At 35.7% G+C, this 17,249-nt stretch overlaps 1 protein-coding gene across 1 annotated transcript in view; it reads right to left on the minus strand.

The window, feature by feature from the left end:
* MDGA2 (MAM domain containing glycosylphosphatidylinositol anchor 2) overlaps positions 1-17,249 on the minus strand; it is a 560,321-nt gene that overhangs the window by 376,129 nt on the left and 166,943 nt on the right. Inside the window, exon 3 of the mRNA XM_004387883.3 lies at positions 3,050-3,246. The gene's annotated coding sequence lies outside the window, so the exon portion shown is untranslated. The remainder of the gene's footprint in view (positions 1-3,049; positions 3,247-17,249) is intronic.

Raw genomic sequence — 17,249 nt, forward strand, 5'->3', positions numbered from 1 at the left:
AATACATAACCAGTTCAAAGGATAGATTAGCAACATAAATCAAGCAACGAAGGGAAGGAAAGACATCAATAGGAGCTAAAGCTGAAGATTTTTGGCAATTATTTACAATGGCAGGCTAATTTAGAATACAGAATTGCAAAAAATTTTTTTTTTTTTTAAATATTTTTAAGAGAACAGATTTATTAGCACAGCTCTAATTGGAGAAAGCTTGTGTTATACAGCATGGTAAAGGCTGATATTTATATAGAGGGAAGTATCAGCAGTGACATGTTTAAATTGAAATGGTGTTGTTTTCTCAAAAAGGAAGGGGAGAGAAAAAAAAGGAAGAGAAAGCAAAAGTTACTTTAAAAAAGGAGAATCTACAGCTACTAGTTGGAGAGTCCTTATAAAATGGTTTTTGAGAATTGCTAACAGAAATATAGACAAATTCAAAAGAACAAATGAAACATTTGATTATGCTTGTTTAAGAACTTTAAAATGGAAATTCCAAATTATTTTGATAGTATGAAAGATTTCTCAAAATTTGGACAAGGCACATGTGTTCATTTCCAAGTGGTCACACTCATCTGTAAGTAATAAATAGCCATATAGAAAATAGGTATTTAGAATAATCTCAGTATCACTAGCTATTATGTTTGACAAGATTCTAGAGGAAAATGTGTTTTCTACATTTTAAAAATGTCTATGCTTTAAAAATAAATTGACAATTTCTAAACACTAGAGGCATCTGAGCAACTAAATACTGGTAACACATTTTTATTTTTATAATTTTTAATTTAATTTTAGTGAATATAGAAGAATGAATTGTAGTAGTGCAAACTATATGGGGAAACTGTTATCCATCCTGCTGGCACAGACCAGTTGAAGATGTCATAGTGGCCTTAGCCAAGGAAAGGTCAGATCAAAACAGACTTCAAGACTGGTATTATGGAGACTACTATAGGTAGTTAATAGTGATTTTAAGAAATTTATATTTTGTCAAATTACAACTGTTCTATAGGTTTGAATAGCTATATACGCACATATGTATTATAGGTGCAGATGTTTTTTATATAATGACTGAATTCTTCCACAGTTAATATCTGAACATTGGAAATATTCTAATCTAAAATAGGGAAGGCCTTAGGTATTCCAAGTAATTGTCTATATAACGAAATAGACTTAATGGTGAAAAATAGGATGCTTGGAAATTTATGAACTTGGGATAAATTTATTATAGAGTTGAGTTGTGAGACTTGTACTAATCTTAAAATTCTGAAGTAGAATATTTATATTTAAATTTTAGGCATATATTCCTCTAGTTAGAGCATACGAATGTCTCAAATTATATATAATACAAGCAAATTTCTGTTTATCCTGTTGCCTATATCACATTTATTTTTTACTATTCATAGTCACAGTTATTTGAAAGTTCTTTCACATACATTCTGTTTTAAAACTGTTTTGTTGTTGTTGTTAATCATTTTGTGCTACTTTTCTAGTCATCCAGAAAACCCTACACCAACAGCAATTAAATATTACTAAAAATATCAATGTCTTCCTTAAGAGTTATTAATTCTCCACTCTTGATACACTACAGAAGATGATTCTAATTTATACCCACTCTATATCAAATTAATTCAATTTTTCTTTTTATTAAAGATATTTTTAAATTGTTAGATATATCAATTTTTATGTACTTAAGGCTCTATCCCTAAGCTAATTCAAAGCCAAAAATAAAGAAAATTAAAGACAGATTTTTCTTAAAACAAAAGCTAGAATAAATGTCAAATAGATTATGTCATTCCTTTGAAATTATTTACCATTGCAAATGAGAAAATAAATAAAATTTTCTCCATTTAAGAAATATTTTCCACTAAAACCAAAACAGTCAGAAAAATATATGTACTTTATCAAGAAACCTAGGTAATTATGGATAAAGAAACCTAAGTTATGATACACTAAAGATTTTTTTTTCTAGAGTTAACATTTTAACTACCAACTTAACTACTAAAGGACTACAAACTGTTCTTCATTATTTGAGTCCTCTCATCTCTCACTTCAGCACCTAGTATTATTATTTTCTTGCTGTGCTTTAAGTGAAAGTTTATAATTCAAGTCAGTCTCTCACACAAAAATTTATACACACATTGTTATGTGACATTTGTTGCTCTCTCTATACTGTGACAGCACACTCCTCCTTTCCACCCCTGATTTCCTGTGTCCATTCAACCAGCTCCTGACCCCCTCTGCCTTCTCATCCTGCCTCTGGACAAGAGCTGCCCATTTAGTCTCATGTACCTACTTCAGCTAAGAAGCACACTCTTCACGAGTATCATTTTATGTCCCATAGTTCAGTCTAATCTTTTTCTGAAGAGTTGGCCTCAGAATGGTTTCAGTTTTGGGCTAACAGAGAGTCCAGGGGCCATGTCTTCCAGGTTCCCTCCAGTCTCAATCAAACCATTAAGTCTGGTCTTCTTACTAGAATCTGAGTTCTGCCCCCCACTTTCCTCCTGCTACGTCAGGGACTCTCTGTCGTGTTCCCTGTCAGGACGGTCATTAGTGGTAGCCAGGCACCATCTAGTTCTTTTAGTCTCAGGCTGATGAAGTCTCTGGTTTATGTGGCCCTTTCTGTCTCTTGGGCTAATACTTTCCTTGCATCTATGGTGTTCTTCATTCTCCTTTTCTCCAGGTGGGTTGGGACCAATCGATGCATCTTAGATGGCCGCTAGCTAACTTTTAATTCCCCAGATGCCACTCACCAAAGTGGGATGCAGAACATTTTCTTAATAAACTTTGTTATGCCAATTGACCTAGATATCCCCTGAAATCATGGTCCCCAGACCCCTACCCCTACTACTCTGTCCCTCTAAGGGGTTGTATTCAGGAAAATTTTTAGCTTTGGTTTAGTCCAGTTGTGCTGACTTCCCCTGTAGTGTTGAGCACATATTATTTTTTAAATGTGAGATTTTAAGAAAATATCTTTTGAACTAGCTATAATATACATACTGCCTGAATTAGGAAAGTATCCTTATAGAGTAGAAGAGAAATACTATACCTTATTTCCTACCTGTGTAAAGAAGGGTTCATAAATCTCAACTCCTTTATCAGATCCTTGTAGTAACACCTCCTGGCCACGTCTCCAGCTGTACCGAACAGGTGGGTTGGAATTGGCAACACATCGGAGGAACACTGTTCTCTCATAGTAAAACTGTTCTTTAGCTTCACCTATACTTTGATGAACAGTTACTACTGGATCATCCAAATCTAGAAGAAAGAAAAACAACCAAGTAGCAGTGTTAGGAGTTACATAGTTTTTAATGTAGTAAACATAAAAAACCTAATCAAAGATACATATTCTTAATGATTTTATTACTTAACAGTAAAGTCATATTTTTGCCATTGAGTTTATTGAACTCATTTTCTGGGAAAATTCCAATAGTAGGAGGAAAACAAAATTAATAGTCATTTCTCAACATCTCTATGCAATACCTTAAAATTTGAGAGTTTATTGAGATGAATAAACTATAGGAACAGAGAAATTAATAATAATATTAAGTAGCCCAATTGACACTTTCCCTTAAGGTTTTTCTTTTTCCAATTATTTATAACTGATATTTTTTTTAAAAAGACTATGTTTTTTCATAGTATCTTTATAGTAACCAGATCTGCTCTTGCACTATGTTAAATTTAACCTTCATCTTGGATTTTATATCCTGGATTATATTTGTTAATCTGCAATATACTAATGGAAGGTATTATTAAAATGTATTAATGTTTCTATTGCTGAATATTGGAACTATAGCTTTGCCATTTTATGTGTATCCTGAAGAAGCAAGACCTCCCAAAATACCACTGGGACTGACAAATGTTTTTTGTTAAAGTCTAGATAGTAAATATTTCACACTTTGTTTACCATACAACCTCTGTCACAATTACTCCACTCTGCCATTGTAATGTGAAAGCAGCCAAAGGCAATATGTAAAGTAATGAGTATGGTTCTGTTCCAACAAAGGAGCCCTTGTAGCACAATGCTTAAGCACTCAGCTGCTAACCAAAAAGTTGGTAGTCCAAACCCACCAGTGGTTCCGGCTCTGCAGGAGAGAAGACCTGGCGATCTGCTCCTGTAAAGATCACAGCCTAGGCAAAGGAAATGAGCAGACACTTCACCAAAGAAGACATTCAAGCAGCCAACAAACATGAGAAAATGCTCGCAATCAATAGCCATTAGAGAAATGCAAATCAAAACTACAATGAGATACCATCTCACCCAGGCATTACTGGCACAAGGCAAAAAAATTGGAAACAGCAAATGTTGGAGAGGTAGCAGGGAGATCGGAACTCTTACGCACTGCTGGTGGGAATGCAAAATGATACAACCATTTTAGAAAATGATATGGTGCTTCCTTACAAAGCTAGAAATAGAAATATCATACGATCCCAGCAATCCCACTCCTAGGAATATATCCTAGAGAAATAAGAGCTGTAACATGAATAGACATATTCACACCCATGTTCACTGCAGCATTGTTCATCATAGCAAAAAGATGGAAACAACCTAGATGTCCATCAACAGATGAATTGATAAACAAACTATGGTACATACACACAATGGAGTATTAAGCAATGATAAAGAACACTGATGATATGTGAAGCATCTCATAACATGGATGAATCTGGAGGACATTATGCTGAATGAAATAAGTCAATCACAAAAGGAGAAATATTGTATGAGACCTCTATTTTAAAAACTCATGAAAAGGTTTACACACAAAAAGAAAAAATCTTTGATGGTTACGAGGGATGGGAGGAGTGGGGGGGACCAAACAGACAACAGATAAGTGGTAACTTTGGTGAAGGGTAAGACAGTACACAATACTGGGGAAGCCAGCACAACTTGTACAAGGAAAGGTCATGGAAGCTCCATAGACACATCCAAACTCCCTGAGGGACTGAATTGCTGGGCAGAGGGCTGTGGGTACCATGGTCTTGGGGAACATCTAGTTCAATTGGCATAACATAGTTTATAAAGAAAATGTTCTACATTCTACCTTGGTGAGTAGCATCTGGGGTCTTAAAAGCCTGTGAGCAGCCAACTAAGATACTCCACTAGTCTCACCACTTTGAGAGCAAGGGAAAATGAAGAAAACAAGATACAAGGGAAAGATTAGTCTAAAGGACTAATGGCACACAACTACTACGGCCTCCACCAGACTGAGTCCAGTACAGCTAGATGGTGCCCAGTTACCACTACCGACAGCTCTGACAGGGATTTTAACAGAGGGTCCCGGACAGAGCTGGAGAAAAATGTAGAACAAAATTCTAACTCACAAAAAAAGACCAGACTTACTGGCCTGACAGAGACTGCAGAAACCCCAAGAGTATGGCCCCCAGACACCCTTTTAGATCAGTAATGAAGTCACTCCTGAGGTTCACTCTTCAGCCAAAGATTAGACAGGCCCATAAAACAAAATGAGACTAATTGGGCACAACAGTCCAGGACAAGGACTAGAAGGCAGAAGGGGACAGGAAAGCTGGTAATAGGGAACGCAAGGTTGAGAAGGGAGAGTGTTGACATGTCGTGGGGTTGTTAACCAATGTCATAAAACAATATGTGTACTAACTGTTTAATGAGAAACTATTTGTTCTATAAACCTTCATCTGAAGTACAATAAAAAAGTTAAATAAATAAAGTATAACTCTGAATGTTAAAAAAAAAATCACAGCCTAGAAAAGCCGGTGGGACAGTTCCAGACTGTCCTATAGGGTTGCTGTAAGTCAGAATGGACTCTATGGCACCTACCAACAACAACAACAACATGTTCCAATAAAACTTTATTCACAAAAACAAGTATCCCAAGCTGAATTTGATCCATGGGCCATAGTTTGCTATCGTTTGTTGACTCCTCGTATACCATATACCAGGTTCCTTTCTGTTTTAGTCATCTAGTGCCACTACAACAGAAACACCACAAGTGGATGGCTTTAACAAAGAGATTTATTTCTTCACAGTAAAATAGGCTAAAAGTCCAAATTCAGGGCATCAGCTCCAGGGGAAGACTTTCTCTCTCTGTCGGCCTTCTCATCAATGTTCCCTGGACTAGTAGCTTCTCCACACAGGGACCCTGCATCCAAAGGACACGCTCTGCTCCCAGCACTGCTTTCTTAATGGTATGAGGTCCCCCAATTCTCTGCTTACTTCCCTTTCCTTTTATCTCTTGTAAGGTAAAAGGTGGTGCAGACCACACCCTAGGGAAACTCCCTTTACCTTGGATCAGGGATGTGACCTGGTAAGGGTGGTGTTACAATCCCACCCTAATCCTCTTTAACACAAAGTTACAATCACAAAATGGAGGCCAACCACACAATTCTGGGAATCATACCCCAGCCAAATTCATACACACTTTTTGGGGGATATAATTCAATCCATGACATTCTACCCTTCAGCCCCCCAAAAATCACATCCTTGGAACATGGAAAACATATTCACCCCATCATATCATAGCAAAAGTCTTAACTCCAAGTCCAAAATCCAAAAATTCCTCTTCATCTGTGAAATCGAGAATACAAGTTATCTGCTTCCAAAGGTAAAATGGCAGAACAGGCACAAGCTAGACATTTCCATTACCACTGGGAGAAACTGGAGGAGAAGAAGGGATAACAGGCACCAAGGAAGTCAGCAGAACACATTACATTAGCCCTCGAGGCTTTGAAAATAATCTTCTGTTCTCTGAGACAAATTCCACAATGGCCCCGCCCTCCAAACTCTAGGTATTGGCCACAGTCTCTGGATTCTGAGTGGAGGCCCCTCAGCCCTGGGCTTCAGCTCCTCCTTCCAGGCCCACTGACTGGGACAGCAACTCTGCTCCCTCAGCTTTAGGCGCACCATTCTCCTAGTCCATCTGAGTGGCAACTCCACCCTTAGAAACCCCTGAGGTCATAGCCATACCTTTTGAGAATGAGGTGGCTCAGCTTCTTGTGTCCCTTGTTGCTTCAGCTTCAGCTTCTGCTTCCTGTGGCCTCTTGGCCCTCGGGCCTGACAGCTGCATCTGCCCTGCTGGGGCAAGTGTTCCAAAGCTCGGTAGCTCCACCAATAAGTGCCCGGAGGCACCCCCCTCCACCAGGAAGCCTCCTGCACACAGGCACTCAGCTCTCTCACTCAGTGGGTCGGCTCCAGTGCTGTCTCGCACAGGTCTCCTGGTTCTGCTGCTGTTGGCTCTCTGCCACTGCTGCTCCTCTGCCACTGCAGGTTCTCTGCCACTGATGCTTCTCTGCTGTTGCAGGTTCTCTGCTGTTGCTGGTCCTCTACCACTGCTGCTCCTCTATCCATTCAGTTTCAAAACCGCTTCCATATTTTAGGTATGTTAGAGCAGCACCCCACTCCTGGTACCAAATTCTGTCTTAGTCATCTAGTGCTGCTACAACAGAAATACCACAAGTGGATGGCTTTAACAAAGAGAAATTTATTTCTTCACAGTAAAGTAGGCTAAAAGTCCAAATTCAGGGCGTCAGCTCCAGGGGAAGGCTTTCTCTCTCTGTCAGCCTTCTCATCAATGTTCCCCTGGACTAGGAGCTTCTCTGTGCAGGGACTCTGGGTCCAAATGGCATGCTCTGCTCCTGGCACTGCTTTCTTGGTGGTATGAGGTCCCCCAGTTCTCTGCTTGCTTCCCTTTCCTTTTATCTCTTGTAAGGTAAAAGGTGGTGCAGGCCACACTCTAGGGAAACTCCCTTTACATTGGATCAGGGATAGGACCTGGATAAGGGTGGTGTTACAATCCTACCCTAAACCTCTTTAACATAAAGTTACAATCACAAAATGGAGGCCAACTGCACAATTCTGGGAATCATGGCCCAGCCAAATTGATGCACACATTTTTGGGGGGACATAATTCAAACCATGACACTTTCTTAAGATAAAAAGAAATTTAAAAAAATGTGTTTGCTTTAAAAAGGAAGGAAGGGAGAGAGGGAGGGAACTGTACTTCTTCCAAGACAGATTTGTTCATTCTTCTGGCAGTCCATGATATATTCAGTATTCTTTGCCAATACCATAATTCAAAGGCATCAATTCTTTTTCTACCTTCCTTATTCATTGTTCAGCATTTGCAGGCATATGAGGAGACTGAAAATATCATGGCTTGGGTCAGGCACACCTTAGTCTTAGAAGTGATATCTTTGTTATTTAACACTTTAAAGAAGTCCTTTGCAGCAGATTTTCCCAATGCTTCCATGTGCTAGTATATAATTATTAAATGTGATGTGAACACCCTGTGTTTACATACCAGCTTCACCCCTTCTAGCTTTACATTCATGTAAGATTAATTAATCTCAATGTTCTTCAATTTCCTTATTAGTAAAATGTGAACAATAATGGTACTGATGTCAGAGGGTTGTTGGAGAATTAAATGAGATAGTCCGTAAAACCCTAGGCACATAGTAAATGCTTGATAAAATTAGCTATTATTATTATTTACATTGAAGCAGAACTACTATTCAATTATTAGGGTCTCATTTAGAGTCCCATTGATTGTATGTTGTTTTCTTACCTTTATCTGACCAATTCATAATATAGTTAACTTTTTCTACAAATAGGTAAAAACATCAGTCACTCATTTGTTCAGGCTATCAAATGCTGCTGTATGACAAAAACATTTATGTGAAAGTCTGGAAAGAAGCTATTATTTTATATAAACATGAGAATAGTAAGATATGTATGTGTGTGTGCATGTATTCATCTGTATATTTAAACTACATTATTCCTTAGAAAATATTTTTTGATGTGTTAAAATAATAAAAGGCCTACAAAAGTAGTGATGTAATAGCTGCCCTAAGAAGTCAAAGTAAAGAACAAAATCTAAAATTACCCAATTTTTTAAAAACAGATTTTTCTAACGTGAATTGCTTGACAGCCCTATTTAGATTTCTAGTTTCACAATATTCTGAGTCTCCCCTCACATTAGAATCTTTCACAGCTACCTCAAAGGGCTCTAATTTTAGTAGTATAAGTTTACAGAACAACTGCTGCTTTTCTGTAAAGTTTGAGGAAATTTCATTTTAAATTCATTCAGTTAACTGTGTGGGGATTTATGCTCTCTGATTTTAATAAGACGGGATATGTAGGGATATGTGCATCACTATCATAGCACGTTAAAAGGTCCTTAAGATCTATCAAATATTTGCTTCTTTGGCGACTAGTCTTTCATGTATAAACCAAATCTAAAGGAGACTGATTGGCTGACAGAAAGCCTTAGTGACTTGAAAAAAGCTATTGTGAATTAATTGTTGACAATTATTTACTTTTTTCTTGTTCAAAATACAATTTTTTAACTACAGACACATTTTTAGAAGACGTGAGCTGTATTATGTTGTAAAAACAAAATTCTGAAGGGAGAAACTTTAGCAACTAAACAGAACTGGATGTGAAACAGTGTATCAAACTCTCCTTGGGTACTAAATAGTTAATAGGACTGTCCTTCCTAACATCCATTTACTGATGTATCTCTAGCTCTTTTCTTGTTAGATGATGGTATTGATGGGCTTAGTCAGGAACACACCAAACCTGAGCAATCATTTAAACATGCTCTTCCCTGATCTGGATGAGATTTGGGTCACTGGCCTTCTGAGAATCTAATCCTGTGACGATTGCTTACTGAACATTCTATTGGCTGAATTATCTGTTGGCTTCACCCAGGTTTAGGAATTTCCACTTCAAAAAATTCCGAAGTTTTTTTTTTTTTTTTTTTTTTGAGATTTAAAAACAAGCCAAAAACAAAATTTAATTTAGACAAGTCAAATAATGGCATGGTTAAAAAAATATATATTTTATATATTAGATATAAAATCTAATATATATATACATATATATAATTTTATACACTTTTATGTTGTTTAAACCGATATGTCTTAATAAGACTAAGGCATTTATAATTTAGCCATCTGTGACTAAGCATGTGTATTTGTCTTAGGTCAAGTTTCCTGGAAAAGAGACAGTGTCCAAAATCTTCATATCCATTATTTCTATGCATATTTTTACATATCTACAATATGCTAGGCAGTACATAAAGCACTGGGTTTATAAGTAGCTTACATGTCATATATTGGAAATAGATAAGTAAGTTGAAAAATGCAAAATATGGTCGATAAATGATCCTATAGAGATGTAAACTAATGATGGGCAACTGATTCTGTCTGGAAAGAATATTAAAGGCTTTCTGAAAAGATGATGCCTGAGATAAACCCTGAATTGTGAAGAGAGTTAGATAAAGAGTATGGAATGGCATGTATGCAGATCTGAGATACCGTAGAAAACATATTACATCCCAATATTGCTGGAAAAAGGATTTGGGTGTTGAAAGCATTGATATGACATGATGCTTGAGAGGTAAAAATAGGCCAAATTATTTGTAGGACCATAAATGCCATTATAAGGAATCAAGACTTTATCATGTAAATGATGGGGAGAAGTTTCAACTAAAATACTAGAAAGTCTATTTAATTACATTGTTTTTTGTCCAATCTAAGTTTTCGTTCTAGAAGGATCATACTGACTTCTAACTGGAGGAGAAATTATGAAGAAGTAAAACAGCAGCAAGAAATCAGTAAGACAGTGGCTGCAGCAATTCCGATGAACAGTAAGAAGTGCTTTGAAATAAGGTTGTGGCAATGGGAATGGGAACTAGGTGATCGATTAGATATAGGATTAAGGAAAAGGTGGGCGTCATGGGAACTATGCCAGGCTTGGGTTGGACAGTGCTGCCATTAACTAAAACATGAAAAGGAAAATGAGAACTGTACCTGGCCATGACAGGGAGAGATGGAAGTGGGAGAGTTGATGAGTTATGTTTGGATCATGCTGAATGCCGGGAACCTGTAGCTCTCCTACTCACAGTGTACATGGCTTGAAGCTGGAATGAGAAGTCTGGGCTACAGATATGGATCTTGGAGTCATCAGTATGTGATGTGAGGGAATGAGTCTAAATAAGGAAAATATGGAGCCAGAGAAGAGACGAGGTCTAAGGAAAGAGCTGGAATGTGCTTGCAAAAAGAAGGAAAACCATTGAAAAAGACTGAGGAATATGTGATGGGAGAGGTAGAGAAAGAGAGAAAATCAGTGGAAAAAAAAATACGTTTAAGATATACTTCCACAAACATGGACGGGTTGTAAAGCAGTATAAATGGTGAACAGAGATCAGGTAAGAACAGAACTGGAAGTGACATTTAAATTTGGCAAGAAATAGGTCACTGTTGACCTTCACCAGAGCTGTGTCAGTGGAGTGACAGGACCAACACCCAGTTTTCTGTGCCTTAAGGAATGAGAGACGGGTGAAAATATGGTGACATTAATGTAAACAATTACTTCAAGAAACTTGGCTCTGACAAGAAAGGGGTGTAGCTGGAAGACAACCTGGGAAAAAGGAGGTTATGTTTTGTTTTATCTTCCCCTAAGTTGAGTGATGTATATTTAAATAAAAATAGGTAAGAGCTGGGAGTTTATAAGGGAAATGTAAAAAGATAGGAAACTTTAGGAAAATGGCCAGTGTTTGAAATAGATATTTTAATAATTTTTATTTTAATGGTATAATTATGATATCGATTTTTACAACATTACTTAGATTTTTTTAAATCAGGGGTGTGTCCCTATTTTTCAGAAGGCTACAAAACACAGAATTATCTTTGATACCTTTCCATCAAGGCATAGATTACTTCCTGAAAAAAAAAATTCAAAATTAATTCTTTTACCCTAGATAGCGTTGTTTGAGATATGGTTCACTAAATCATGGCAGTGTTTGTTTAAGTCTATTCTCCACTTCTACTGAGTTACTCTCATGATATGAAAGAGTTAACACATCTCCCAGCATGCACTGGCACAATTAATCTATGTGCTCATGATTAATCAGTTATTAACTGCAACCGAAGTCATGGGGTGCAGTAACAAGTGAAAGAATCCATTAATCTCAAAAATAATCACTGCAGAACCATGTTTCCCACAGAGGCTTATTCCACCATTTGGTCCAATTTTTCTATCTTTAATCTTTGAGTTAAAACAAGTGAATCTGAAAACCCAGATGGCCAAGACTCACTAAATACTGTATTGGATGTTATCTTTCCCTCTGGGAAGTTCCAGGAATCTTAAAAATCCTGTATTAAAGATATCCAAATTTGTTTTCTTAAGGACAATTAGGACTCAATACCCTTTGGGGCACTGAAGCTTGTGGAGTATATTATTTTTCATTTTACAGATAAGGATGTATCTTACTATTGTAATTATAGGATGATTACACATTACAATAGATGATGCTAACTAATTGTATGCATGTGTGTGTGTGTGTTTGTGTGTGTGTGTGTGTGTGTGTGTGAATTCCTACAAGCAGAGTAAAGTTAGAAGCTCTGGTGGCACAGTGGTTGTTAAGAGCTTGGCTGCTAACCAAAAGGTCAGTAGTTCGAATTCACCAGCTGCTCCTTGGAAACCCTCTGGGGCAGTTCTACTCTGTCTTATAGGGTCGCTGAGTCAGAATTAACTCGATGGCAATGGGGTTTTTTTCTTTTTTTTTTTTTTGGAGTAAAATTAAGTTGCCTTGAAGTTATGCAAAAGAGAAGCTAATTGGATCATTGTTAGACATCAATAGTCAAGAACAAAGCACTTTATTATAAATGAGGCATCAGTAGCAATGATTTATAAGACTTTCTGCAAATATCAATTCAAAAGCACTGCTTTCTTAGATACATCGATGGGAAATTTTGTGAAAGTACTGATGACAACAGATGTTTCATAACTTTTCCTATATAGTGTTTTTTGAACAATGACTAATTTTATCCAATAACCCATCAAAGAAAACAAGCAAAATGAGTACTTCTAGTCAAATTCTCAAAATGGGGCATTTATAAGTGTAAGGCCACCAATGAGATTTTGACTCATTCTTGTGTGAAACTTTCTTCCTAATCATCTACTCTAGAAAACATTCCATAAGTTTAAAAAACACATATGTAACCTGTGTTTATCACTTTGGAGAAAACATTTTTGAACTTTCAGTTATCCTGGAAAAATGATCCCAGGATTTTCTTTTCATCATCTTCTAAACTATTTTCTATAAAACTCCTGAAAAATAAGGACAAATAACAAGGGACCTGAAATTAGAAATCTTCTTTACACATATAGACATACACAACACACAGACACACACACATACGTAGATGCAATATGTATACAATTTTTCTATATGTACATATATGTATATATATAAATATTTCCATATATACCTATATACATATATTTAGAGATTTGTTTTAAAATTAGGAATGGCTGCAAATTGTACTGAATGCTTTTTTAAGTATCGTTAATACGTTTGTACATTTTCAAAAGGTGAGACATCTTGGCATTCCTTGAATAGATCTTATTTGGTAATGTTTTCTTGTACTTTTATTCTGTTGTCCAATTAATTTGTTAATACTTTATTCAATTATTTTGCATCTGTCACCAAAAACTAATCTCTTTCTTTCCCTTTCTTCTTTTTACTTTTTTTCCCTTTCCCCCTTCTTCCTATGTTCCTTCCCTCTGCCCATCTTGTTCTTTCTTCCTAGCCTCTGGTTTTAACAATATGTTACATTCAGAAAAATAATTTTAGGTAAGCAAAACCTCTAAAACCAATCTGTGCTGGTGCCATTTTCAAAGATAGATATTTATTCAAATTTCTAATATTATATAAAGAAATGTGTTTTTCACTTGGCACCCTTCCTTGGGCAATATTTGGTAATTTATGTTTTGCTAGAAAACCATTTATGTCCGCCAGAGTTGCGTGAAGTATTTTCATATTCTTTTTCCCTGTTTCTATGATTATGTCTTTCCTCATTTTTAATCAGGTATATTTTTGCTTCCTTTCTTTTCTCTTTAATTAGAATTGCAAGAGGCTTATCATTTTTATACGCTTTTTGAAATCACCAGCTTTATATGTTTTTTACTTCTCTGCTTTCTTCTTTGCTTGCTATTATGCTATTTTCAGCTTTTACAGTACTAATTCCATCTTCCTAATTTAATTCATATTATTATTAACTTCTATTTTCTTAAGATGGATACTAATTTCAGTTGTTCTTTTTTAATTAATTTTTTTATTACAAAGGCATGTTATTTTTTAAAATCTAAGCTATGGTCTGTTTCATTGGGTGTATATTTCTTTTTGTTCTTATTGATTCTTTTTTTTTTTTTTTTTTTACAACAGGGACCTACTGTTAGATTATTTTTCTTTGTCAGTCCTTTGAGTCTCTAATCTGGTTGTTATGAATCTCAACTGTAGGCAATGCCAAAAGTGTAGGAAGACGAAGTATCCCTGATTGATGGGCCAGTGGTGTAGTAAGTAAGGGCTTAGTTCCCTGCAGAGGCACTGGGGGAAATGTCTTTGAGTTCTTTCTTTGTGGAGTCTTCCAGCCTCAGGAGCAAGGAGTGCTGGTCAAACTTATCCTCTACCACGTGGCTTTTGTGGGCCAGGTAGATGAGGAAAACACAGAGCTGACCTTACCCTCAAGGCAGTCCTAATTATCTGTTGGGAAGCTTCTTTTAGTGTCTGTCACTTTTTGGAAGGTCTTCAATTTAATATTAATCAGTTGTTCTTTGTGTATAAGAAGCTATTAAAACAAATACAACAAATAAAATCATTAGTACATCACTCTTCTCTCATTCATGGTGGGCATCAATATACCACAGGGACCCACTGTTCAGTTATAATATAGGTGTATTAGCTTAACTGTGAAATTCAAATCCAGCTCAGGTTATCATTTTCATAAACTAGGTATGCCACTTCAATAGCAACCTGTCTGTCATCTTTGATAACAAAACATATCACATCTGTCTTTTAGGGAAATGACTCTATCTGGCTAGTTTTAGGCCTATCCTATCCATTTCCACACTTATTCAAGCCCTGGATTTGATTACTCTTAGAATCAACTCAAATACCCTGGGGTAGGGGTGTGAGACAGAGATTTGATTTTTTTTTCCTAAATTCAACAGAGAATTCCTCTACCTGAAATATAACTGTAAACTAAAAATAATATTTATTCAATTGGTTAATATTATAGTACATATTTGTTTACCCTTCTGAAGAGTACCTAAACAGTTAAAAATGTGTTCAACCCCCGTAAGTCTTCAAAACTAATTGGTTGATTTTATGTAAAAAGCACGTCAATTTGACAAAATTAAGTTTCTTTTTTTGTTTTGTTTTATTTATTTGGTCATTGTGTTTAATTGTGGATTTCTGGTCCTGGCTAACTGCTCCCTCCATCATTTACATCAAAGTCCTACCAGAGTAAAGGCTGCTATAACCCTATTACACAGTTACATATAAGTGAAGGTATTATATTCAGAAATTAACTAGGCATTATTAACTGGGGCACTTTTTTTTTTTTTTTAAATGGCAAGCTTTGATCCATACTTTACCAGATCTCTTGTGATTCTGAATACCAGCCTAGGCAATGCTTTTTGAAATGTTAAGCTTTACGCTGAAAAACAAAAAAACTCCTAATACTTGTCATTTTAGCACGTCCTAGGAGGTATGCATCTCTCTATAAATTCATGCTGCTTCTCTCCAAATCTATCTTGCTGAGTTAATGTCCTGCCTTATACCATATTCCTGTAGAGTTGATATAAGTAGTCAGAAGGTAGTTACAAACTCAATTATCTCTTAAAAAAAAATGGTTATGGGAAAATCAGAAATTGGTTTACTGACCTTAGGCATTCCTGAAACTTTCAGAAAGAAGAAAAGTTTTTGAAAGAGTAATGCAAACACAGTATTCAAAGGTACAAGAAATAAAATTCTAAATAAATTATTAATAAAAGAAGCATTTTAGTAATTTTTGGTCATTTTTCCTATATCTGGAGTGAATATTTCACTCAATTTCTGGAAAACAAGAAAATATCACTACCTAATAAATACGGCATTGTGTTATGTTTTTCAACAAGTTATATTATTTATACTAACAAAATTATTATTCCTAATATCAACCTAAGGTCTACTGACATTAGTATATATAAATCAACCCAAACCTGCTGCTGTCAAATCAATTCCTACTCATAGGAATCCTACAGAACAGAGCAGAACTGTCCCATAGGGTTTCCAAGGCTGTAAATCTATATGGAAGCAGACTGCCATATCTTTCTCCCACAGAGCAGCTGGTGGCTTCAAACTGCCGACCTTTTGGTTAGCAGCTGAGCACTTTAACCACTGTACCATCAGGGCTTCTTTATTATGTATAGCATTATACAATTATTTTCTTTTACTCCATTAATTTTGTCAAGAATTGAGCCCGAAAACAATAGCCTTTCAATAATCAATTAAATTTTCAATTATAATTTAGTGAACTGTGTGGCAATACTTTCACAAGAACTTTCCCAATCATCTTATATATTGCATAAATTATCAACAAAATAAATAGTGCAATTGTACATGTTGATCAAAAATACTGCCAAGTCTCTGTGAAAATAAAACTTCTACCCATCAGATACATTAATTATTAAAGCAATAATCTTAGTTGCTACCAAGACATTAGTCTATGAGGTCGTTTAAATAAATTTATATTCCAACCGATAACAACCTATAAGGTAGTTCTAAATCATCTACTCAAGCTAAGCTACAATTCAGCTAAAATAAAAAGTCCATTGAAATACAAATTTTGTTTAAACTTAATTTGAAACTTGAACTTTCTTTTCAGTTAATATGGTTGTCACACACTAATAATGGAAGAATCACATTTATGAATTAGCCATATTTTTATTGCATCTTTCTGTATAATAACTTCCTTGCTAATAACTTTTGAAAAGTTTGTTTCAAAAGTAATAATTAACAAGAAATATCTCTCAATACAACTTACTACAAGCAAAAATTTGACATATTGTGCTCTTCCAATGCAGTACCTTAGGTATATGGTAACTTAATATTATACATTAGCAAAGCTAGGTGAGAATCCCCTGGGCAGGTAGCATGCTTGTTCCCAGGGTTACATACATCTATATTTATAACCAATATTACTGAAGAAGAGTCTTGACTTACCAAGATAAGATAAAGGAGACAGGAATATTCAATGCAGAACTATGTAGCTTATTTGGTAAAAAATATTTGCAAGTAATAATGAGTAAAGCTGAAATATTATGAGATATTTCCTTAAGCATATTTGTTTTTCTGTTTTCCTTAATAGGTAACCATCAGACATCACTTAGAAAACATGAAAAAGCACAAGAAAGGATGTTATAAAAACCTTATATCCAGGAAAAGGTTTTTTTTTTTTTT

The sequence above is a fragment of the Trichechus manatus genome, unplaced genomic scaffold (assembly GCF_000243295.1).
Source record: "Trichechus manatus latirostris isolate Lorelei unplaced genomic scaffold, TriManLat1.0 scaffold00196, whole genome shotgun sequence".
Classification (NCBI taxonomy): domain Eukaryota; kingdom Metazoa; phylum Chordata; class Mammalia; order Sirenia; family Trichechidae; genus Trichechus; species Trichechus manatus.